The 7,912-nt window shown below is 43.2% G+C and overlaps 1 long non-coding RNA gene across 2 annotated transcripts in view; it reads left to right on the top strand.

Annotated features, from left to right (window-relative positions):
- Positions 1-1,824: 1,824 nt before the first annotated feature.
- Positions 1,825-7,912, top strand: part of LOC142591221 (uncharacterized) — a 46,578-nt gene continuing 40,490 nt past the window's right edge. Inside the window, exons 1-2 of one of the 2 annotated variants that reach the window (XR_012830394.1) lie at positions 1,825-1,982; positions 7,803-7,912. The exon at positions 7,803-7,912 is cut by the window's right edge and continues 14 nt beyond it. This is a non-coding gene — a long non-coding RNA (uncharacterized LOC142591221). Of the gene's footprint in view, positions 1,983-2,120; positions 2,209-7,802 lie in introns of those variants that run through there. The other variant, XR_012830395.1, reaches the window with a different exon arrangement.

Genomic DNA, 7,912 nt, shown 5'->3' with positions numbered 1-7,912 from the left:
TTACAAGACGGAAGAAATGCTGCTTGTCTACTTCTGTTCGATTCTAAGAAAAAATATTTTGACGTTACCCTTCACTAGTATGGGTGGTCGAAAGGTTTCCTTTTCGCTCGACTCTGCGCGCTCGACTCTACGCCGCGCGCTTTTTGGTGTTTCATTTGTTTCGTTATCGCGTCGGGCTGCGCTGGTTCTGCTGGCTCGCGAAACTGGCAATTGGAACAAGCAGCGAGAATGCCACGTCCATGTGTTTTCGTGGGATGCGCGAACGGCCCGCGGAACTTGGCCAAGGGCAGTTGAAGCGGCGACTCCAACATTACTTATCACTGTGTGCCAACGAGTGAACTTCTTCGTTCGAAGTGGTTAAGTGCCGTACCTCTGCCACACCGCGTTCGCAAAGAGCCGAAAAATCGCATAGTGTGCTCGCTGAACTCTAGTCCAGAGGATGACGACTTCAACGCAGACTTACTGAAGTCGTGTGGAGTGCCTTTGAAAGCAATGCTTTCCCGTAGCGCTGTTCCGTCGGTCTTGCCTACATCTTCCGGAGCGCAAGAAAAACTGCAGGTTGAAGACGGGGCGGCGAGTGCGCCATTTGGTTTTCGCGAAGGAAAAGCTACAAATGGGCGGATATGTACAGCCATCGCATACAGTTGCCGTCGTAGTAGTACGCAACCACGCAGGCAGCGCGAGCCCTCAGCAGCAGGTCACGTTCATCAGTGCTTAAATCGCTGAAGTCGAGCCCAGCATCGCGAGCCAATGTGTCGTTGTCAGGGTCGTCCAATGCAACCAGCGTCAAAGATGGCGTCATAAAATAAAGAACCAGCTGATCTTAGCGCGCTTTCCCTTCCGCTAGCCGCCACAGTTCCGCTTTCGCGCTGCTGTCGGCTCTGTCTTGGCTCTGTTTCTGGCCGCGTGTTTGCGCTTTGCGGAGAAAAACCGTAGCGCCGTGTGCGGGCGCCGTTTTGCTCAACGACGGCGCAACGTCACTTTGAGACCATGACGTCACCACTCCTCGGTCGGAGGGCGGGCGATTTGGACTGCGCTAGAGGTACGCAGATGCTTCAGAACTCATTTGCTCTTAAAGTAGGTCTCTTCTTCGCATGCAACAAGCGTTTCGAGGTCTCTGGGATGGTATTTCAACAGTCCACGTTGACCTAATATTAACCTTTAGTGTCCCTTTAAAAGGTGGTGAGTGTGTTGCAGAGACCAAACAGCAATATAGTGAATTCGCACTATCCGTCTCTTGTCATGAACGCTGTTTCGGAACAGTCAGCGTTAGCCATAGGCACCTGCCAGCAGCTACAGCGTAGATCTGAGGAGGAAAAAACTCCGCTCCTTGCAACCAGTCTAGTGCGTCGTTGATACGTCTAGCACGTCGTTCATACGTCTCTTTTCAATACGACGACTGGTGATGCCCAGGGAGTACTAGACGACTGCGTGATACCGCGTTTGAGCATATCGTTAACCTGGTCATCAATAAGGCACCTTTGGCTCACCGATACTCGGTACTGTCGTATGGGTGCATGGCTCCCAGTGTCGATAGTTTCCGAAACAGTCGTTGCACGGCCGGGTGACGTTGCTTGGCAGTGAAAAAAGAAAGAGAAACCTTGCAGCAAGTGAAAAAGTTCGTCTCCCTGCGTTGTTGTAAGGTCGCTGTAACGTCACTGCTTATAGCTGGCGTAAAAGAACGCGGCATTGACTGATAGGTCAACGCCTCAAGAGTGACAAGGTGAGCGGAGTCATCCATCATGTCAAAAGTCGAAGATAAGGTCAGTGGATCTGCAGTCCCAAGGCTTTCACAGCAGCGTAAAATATTTGGATTGACCGATGGGTTCGACACGCACATGAGAGAGGGCCCAGCTTTAAACTCGAGGAGAGCGAACGGCAGTGGTAGTGATCTTTGGCGAACTAATAGTTCAGACGCTGCGAAGAGTACTCTGCTGTCATTTACATAGTCACAAGGGACACTGAGAAGAGCAGAAAGCAAGGCAAGTATAAGGGTGTCTTTTCAAATGGTGATTTCGCAACAAGCGTGCTAGTAATGTTCAGTGATATCTGCCGAACACGGAAGCACCTCGATTTCGGCTGCGGTGCAGCCGATGATTGCATAATGTGTGGAGAGAAAGTACCAACCTAATATGACCACGTGAGAGCGAATGGAAGCACGATGACTTCGATGACAAGGAGGACCTCCTGAATGACGACACGAACGGTGTAGGTGCAGGCATCGGATCGCTCGACGTACTGCGCGTTGGTAGTCCGAAGGGATTGTCCAGAAGAAGGCGTCTCAATACGTTGATGACGGGAGTGTGCCATTAATCATTCACTTCAATGCTAAAACTCTCCACAAGCATTTTGATGTTTTCAGCAGCTATTTTCGACACTTTAGAACACCTTTTCACTTATATGTGTGTCTGAAACCTGGCTTAGTAATGATGAAAAGAACCTATTCTGCTTTAACTGATACATTTTGAGTATTCCATAAGAGAGACGAGTAGTCACGATGGTGCAGGCGTATTTGTGCCATATAACATTCCATACAAACGTCGCCATGACTTGGAGTTGAATATTACTAACGGCGAACCTGTATTTGTTCTTTTTTTAATTCCCCCGTCTTCTGTATAGACAACAAAACTTCGTGTTTGGCTGCATTTTTCGCTCACCTTCTTCTTGATTTGCTGATTTCTGTAGTGTCTTTGATCAAGTCATGGAACAAATATCATGCGCTAATTGTACCGAAATAATTATGGGCAATATCAATATTAATCTCATGGATACCACTTCATCTAATTATTCTAGTTATCCAAGCATATACCATAGTTTCGGGTAGGAATGTTTAATTACTTTCCCTACTCGCTGTTGTACCATTGCCGATGGCACCTAAATTGATCGCGTATTATCGAACTTAATAGACCCACCTTTTACTGGCATTGTTACCACCGACATTACTGATCACCACCCTATCGTTCTACGCCTGCGCACTCAATACACCTCATCAAACACTTCGTTCTACAGAGTTCTACTTGATAAAGAAATGTTCCTTGCTAGCCTAACTAAAACTGTCTGGTCGGAAGTTGTATTATCTAATGATCCTCAATAAGGTTTCTCATAGTTTTAACGACAATTTCATCGCACTTCAACTCCCACTCTAATAAACTAAAATGCAGAAATAAGGTGTCATCGCCTCAAAGTCCATGGCTTACAGATAGCCTTCTGAAAGCAGAGCGGTCTCGTGAAAGACTAAGAACAAACCTTTCAATACTAAACTTCTTGCCCCTTACAAAAAATTTTCTAACTCACTTTCTGCACAGCTGATAACTGCGAGGAGGAATTATAGGAAACAAAAAATTATAGAATGTCGTAATAACACTAGGAAAAGGTGGGAAGCTGTTAACACCTTTTGAAACCACTACTCTCATAACGTCATTTCGAGAATCATTCATAATGCCATGGTGTACATTAATCACCTTTTGTGAGGATTTCTTGAAATACAATTCTGATTCTGCTTCATGCTGCAATATGTTCTTTAAGCGCTTACCTCACAATCTTTTTGTCTTTTTTCTAACAACGCCTGATGAAGTATTTTAATAATTAGGACCGTTAAAGCCAGTAGTGCTGGACTCCATAACGTAAACGCTTAGCACATTAAAATTACCACCCCCCTCCCCCCTTATCGCAAAGTTCTTTCAGCTAACATTAACGTGATTTTTAAAACTTGTTGTTTTCCCACGTGAACTCAAACGCAGTCGAGTGATTCCTGTTTTCGAATAAGGTGAAGGCCCGATTGCACAGAATTATAGACCCATTTATGTTCTTTCATTTTTAATTAAGGTATTGAAAAATTTATCGAGAAGCATCTAACGAAATAGTTAGGTAAAGTTGGCATTTTCCCCTTATCAATTTGGCTTTCGTTTTGGTTTTTGAACTAATCTTGCATTTGTACTTCCTACTGATTATCTCAAAAGGCGATTGATGAAGGTACATTTGCAGCCTCAATATTCTTTGACCAATGTAAGGCCTTCCGCAGAATCACAGAATTTTTTGTGCTAAACTTGAAGTCATTGGAACAACTGGTCCGTCACTACGTCTAATCCGCAGTTACTTAGAAGATAGAAAACAATTTGCTTTCTACCTTGGTGCTACTCCAAAGAAGCTACTGCTAACATTCGTGTATATCAGAGGTCCATATTAGGTTCCTTACTTTTCCCAATTTAATTGATGATCGGCCTAGTTGCATTTCCTCATCGAATTGCATTCTGCACGCTTACGACACTACTATATTTCGTTGTAACAATTGTGTAACAACGCTAACGAATAAGGAAAACGGAAATATCTGGACCCAAATAGTGTGAACTTCATAAGCTACAGATTAACAATAATAAGGCTGCTTTTATTGTTTTTGCCTAGAATCAGCGATCACGTGAGCTCATTCAGTCTAGTTTCATCAACAAAAACCTAATCACTGCAGTTGATCATTGAAGATATTTAAGTACGGAATTTAATCACTACCTTAAATTTCACCATAACATAGCTAAAGTAAAAAAATGGCATATGGAATACGCGTTTTATTCAAAGCACGACCATATTTCTCATTTTGTACTCTCAGATAGCTTTATTATGCTTTTGTTCAGTCATATATTAAGTATAACAATGAATCATGGGGAAACGCTTATAACTGTCACCTAAGTTACTTGCAAGTCATCGAGCTATTCGCCTAATAACAATTTCACCTTGTAGAATTAGCGCTCAGTTATTACAGAAATATAATATTTCGAGTCTTAATAATTTTGGTAAATATAACCTCGCCATATTTATCTCTGGGGAATTAAACAATGAGATCGAAGAAACGATCATACCAAAGGTATGCCTTATTATTATAAATAATACTATATTTGTAGTCAATATGAACTTCATTTTATCCTACATTAGAACCAACTATGGTAAGCATTCATTACACTTTCTAGCTTTATCCCTCTGGAACACAGTACCATTCTCTTTAGAATACCTGGAAGCTCAAAGATTTCATACAGAACTTAAGCACGAATTCCTGTTAGCTTTCTCCGACCTTCCCATTTTAGTGTAGTGTGTGTTGTATTTCTAACTTTACTTTACTGGAATTCAACTTTGTTTCTATATTTGTCTACCATATTTGTTGCATCGACATCATTTATCGTGTATGAGTTTATATAATGTATAATTTTGGTTACACTCTTCCATCCTTTTCCCACAATTAAGTCTCAAGGATGTCTAATCAGCCAGGTGCACTTAGACGTATCAGTAATGTTTGTGCAATACATGCGCTTTCATTTCACTCACACGTGTTGCAATGTATGCGCCGAGTACAAGCGATATAAACACGCGAATTTCGTCTGCACTTTGACGTCAGTAGCGAAATGATTTGCGTTTCCAAATACCTTGACTAATGCACTCAGTGCTACTCACTGATAGAAAGTATGCCAATGACGTCATCAGGCGTGTATGAAAGAGAATGCATAACCGCTTCCTTTGAGATCTACATGGCACCCTCTCTTAGACATACACAGCTTCGAAACAGGAAGAATGTGCGTGAAGCCATACACAACTCGAATTTCTGGAAAAAGAGGCCTACACATTGCACATACCATGTGTTCTCTTACAACGCAGCATTCTCTAAAAGTTGGCAAGCTTAGCTTCCTTAGATACACATGAGCGATAAGTTCTTTAAATTTTTTTAAATCTTCACAATTTTATTTTTAGATTTTATGTTAGACGTTCATTTTCTCTTACCTACGAACCAACTCAATAACAAGTTCATTATGGTGACCTAAATTTTACGTCGGTATTTCAACAAGGCATTTCCCAGATATTGCGCATCACGTCGCTTTCTTTTGAACCTCTAGAATGATTTCGGCTGTAGCTAGTCCTGTATCTTCCCTGACATATTTCTTGAACTTATTTGCCTTTGACCAAGAGAAAACGATGGCGTGTGATATAACACCACTGAGTTGTATACAACGCGTGAATACCAAAACGTTTTGTGCGTAAACACTCCATATAGAATGCCAAGATGGCTTCATTCATAGACCCTGAACAAGAGAAATTATGAATAGCTGTTGAATAGCAGCGATAAACAACAACCGATGTGTGATCGCCGGTTTGCCATCTTACTCAGTACGCAGCAACCAAAGCAAGACAATCATCCACCTATGTTTGCGTCGCAGCTTCTAGCTTCTTCCGTTTCGTGATTCCGCGGCATCGCCCACCTCGCGTGATCGCCGATGGTAGTTCCCCACCAACGCTGTAGACGAACTGCTTCGTCTGTGCGACGCGCATTTCCGACACTCAACGCCGTATCCTCCACAGACCTATGGTCTCGTTTAATGGATGAACCGAATGCTGACAAGCATGCTGCCCACGTACGTGTCCTCTGACCACAGGAATTAGGATGACGCCTTACCATTCATCAAGCATGCATACCTATAACACAGCGGAGCATGAATCATCTCACTACAGCCCTTCCTATCTCCCTTATGCCTGGTTGCCGCATATCTGCCTCGACACCATCCTATCGTTTTCCGTATATACCAAATATTCAAGTCAAAGTCCAAGTTCAGTTTGTTTGAACATCAACATTTACAGACAGTGATGCAGCGGACAGGGAGAAAAGCCTCAATATAGGGCTTGACTGCGTCCACTGGCCGTCTACTTGGCAGCAGTGCAAATAAAGACTACATACAAGAGTGTCGAATGGAAGAACGCAAGACATAAAAAGATAACCACTTAGAATCGTAGAACAAAAAGCAATATCATTATTAGAAGAACGCATATCTAAACAAACGGCCAATAAATATATAAAAGGAACATGTGTAGAAATCGCAAACAAATTTGATCGCCGATACACTCTGCCTTGCCGAAGAAGCCCAAGGATAGCACATTTTCGCACTCTGCCACCGCAAAACCGCTCAAAGCAGCGGTACCACCGCACTCAGTAAGGCTTTGGATCCCACAGCGCAAGCGCGGTTTATGCTGTAAGTTTTCGTCACACTATGTTTGCTCGTTCACCGTTTTAGACCATTTGAGTGTCCTAACTTACGTCGTCACACGCCTCCAGTGTATGGTCTGCGTTTTAAGCACGATTATACCATCACTGAACAATGACTATCCCAGCTGGCTTCGTCTGCGAAACGGCAATTAAAACGCGGCGAGATCAAGAGGTTGAAGAAGAAGAGGACGATGACGGTCTGTGCGGCGAGCAGCAGTGTTTACATGGCTATCATCCCGATCAATCGTATATACCAGCCTTGATCTGTAAATAAACACACAATAATCCGTAACAATATCATTAAGGGGGCCCGAAAGGCAATAGCACGCCTATAAACCATCCGAAGAAGTCGGACACACATCCGATGCATGTCCCATACTAAACTCCCTGGGATGCTGGATCTGTGAGACCGCCATCCTCATAGCGCCATCCCTGAGGACTACAACTGCGCTGTACCTTGTGCCCTATGCAGTGGCGCACACCACACCATGGACCCCGAGTGTAAGAAACTACTCAAGCCCAAATATATCACAATAAAAAAAAACATGTAGGCTTACCTTGGTGTTAATGCCGCTACGACAGAGTAGACATTGATGTGGTGTGATGTAAATAGCCATCACTTAAAAATATTTGTTTTGGCTGCTAGATAAACGTCTACAGTGACGCTAACTATCCGTATCAAATTAAGAAATAGGGAATTTTTTTTCTATAGAGCAAACAAATCTAGGCTATGATTTTCAATATGTGCGTTTTCTTCAAGAACGGAATGCACCCTAATTTATTGCAGCTTCTTGCAAGGGAAACCCTTTTTTAGCGTCAACGCCTGCAACGCACGCCAAGAGGTAAAATGAAGATATGGCAGAGTGCGTTGTTAATTGCGACGGCAAGCTGTGTATC

Source organism: Dermacentor variabilis, chromosome 8, assembly GCF_050947875.1.
Source record: "Dermacentor variabilis isolate Ectoservices chromosome 8, ASM5094787v1, whole genome shotgun sequence".
In the NCBI taxonomy this organism is placed as follows: domain Eukaryota; kingdom Metazoa; phylum Arthropoda; class Arachnida; order Ixodida; family Ixodidae; genus Dermacentor; species Dermacentor variabilis.
Note: the sequence above shows the minus strand (reverse complement) of the source record. Positions and strands in the feature narration are given on the sequence as shown.